The sequence below is a fragment of the Arachis duranensis genome, chromosome 2 (genome assembly GCF_000817695.3).
Source record: "Arachis duranensis cultivar V14167 chromosome 2, aradu.V14167.gnm2.J7QH, whole genome shotgun sequence".
Taxonomy (NCBI): Eukaryota; Viridiplantae; Streptophyta; class Magnoliopsida; order Fabales; family Fabaceae; genus Arachis; species Arachis duranensis.
Window position 1 is genome coordinate 64,297,068 of NC_029773.3, and position 1,821 is coordinate 64,298,888.

Below are 1,821 nucleotides of genomic sequence, written 5' to 3' on the forward strand. Positions count from 1 at the left end.
TTTGGATTCTCTTCAGTATTGCTTGGGAGAGTACTAGGAGGAGTTTTAGTGATTTTCTTACTCAGCTGGCCCACTTGTGCCTTCAGATTTCTGATGGAGAATCTTGTTTCATTCATGAAACTTAAAGTGGCCTTAGACAGATCAGAGACTAAATTTGCTAAGTTAGAGGTACTCTGTTCATAATTCTCTGTCTGTTGCTGAGAAGATGATTAATAAGGCTTGATATTGCTGAGCCTATTTCTTCCACCATTATTAAAGCCTTGTTAAGGCTTTTGTTGATCTTTCCATGAGAAATTTGGATTATTTCTCCATGACGAATTATAGGTGTTTTCATAAGGTTCACCCATATAATTTACCTCTACTATTGCAAGGTTCTCAGGATCATAAGCTTCTTCTTCAGAAGATGCCTCTTTAGTACTATTGGATGCATTTTGCCATCCATTCAGACTTTGAGAAATCATGTTGACTTGCTGAGTCAACATTTTGTTCTGAGCCAAAATGGCATCCAGAGCATCAATTTCAAAAACTCCCTTCCTTTGAGGCGTCCCATTATTCACGGAATTCCTCTCAGAAGTGTACATAAACTGGTTATTTGCAACCATGTCAATAAGTTCTTGAGCTTCTGCAGGCATTTTCTTTAGGTGAGTGGATCCACCTGCAGAATGGTCCAATGACATCTTAGAGAACTCAGATAGACCATAATAGAATATATCTATCATGGTCCATTCTGAAAACATGTCAAAAGGACATCTTTTGGTCATCTGTTTGTATCTTTCCCAAGCTTCATAGAGGGATTCACCATCTTTTTGTTTGAAGGTATGAACATCCACTCTAAGCTTGCTCAGCTTTTGAGGAGGAAAGAACTTAGCCAAGAAGGCCGTGACTAGCTTATCCCAGGAGTCCAGGCTATCTTTAGGTTGAGAGTCCAACCATGTTCTAGCTCTGTCTCTTACAGCAAAAGGGAAAAGCATGAGCCTGTAGACTTCAGGATCTACTCCATTAGTCTTAACAGTCTCACAGATCTGTAAGAACTCAGTTAAGAACTGGTAGGGATCTTCTGATAGAAGTCCATGAAACTTGCAGTTCTGTTGCATTAGAGCAACTAATTGAGGTTTTAGCTCAAAATTATTTGCTCCAATGGCAGGAATTGAGACACTTCTTCCATCAAACTTGGAAGTAGGTGCAGTATAATCACCAAGCATCCTTCTTGCATTATTGTTGTTGGGTTCGGCTGCCATCTCCTTTTCTTGTTCGAAAATTTCAGCAAAGTTGTCTCTGGATTTTTGTAATTTAGCTTCTCTTAGTTTCCTTTTCAGAGTCCTTTCAGGTTCTGGATCAGCTTCAACAAGAATGCCTTTTTTCTTGTTTTTGCTCATATGAAAGAGAAGAGAACAGAAAAAGAAGAGGAATCCTCTATGTCACAGTAAAGAAGTTCCTTATTATTAGTAGAAGAAGAAAGGGGATAAAGAAAGGAGAATCTAAACACAAGGGTGAGGATAAGGGCAGTGATTTGAGATGAAGAGAAGTGTTAGTAAATGAATGAATAAATAGAATAAGATGAGAGAGGGAGAAATTTTCAAAAATAAATTTTGAAAAGGAGTTAAATAATTTTCGAAAATAAAAATAAGAAATAAAATTTAAATTTAAATTTAAAACAATTAATTAATTAAAAAAGAATTTTTGAAAAAGAGGGACGTATTTTCGAAAATTAGAGAGAGAAAAATTGTTAGGTAGTTTTGAAAAAGATAAGAAACAAACAAAAAGTCAAATAATTAGTTGAAAAAGATTTGAAAATCAAATTTGAAAAGATAAGAAGATAAG

At 35.7% G+C, this 1,821-nt stretch overlaps 1 non-coding gene across 1 annotated transcript; it reads left to right on the forward strand.

Annotated features, from left to right (window-relative positions):
* The first annotated feature begins 735 nt into the window (after positions 1 to 735).
* On the forward strand, positions 736 to 839 carry LOC127745106 (small nucleolar RNA R71). Its single transcript, XR_008006302.1, has one exon. It is a non-coding gene; the product is annotated as a small nucleolar RNA R71 (small nucleolar RNA).
* Positions 840 to 1,821: the final 982 nt, after the last annotated feature.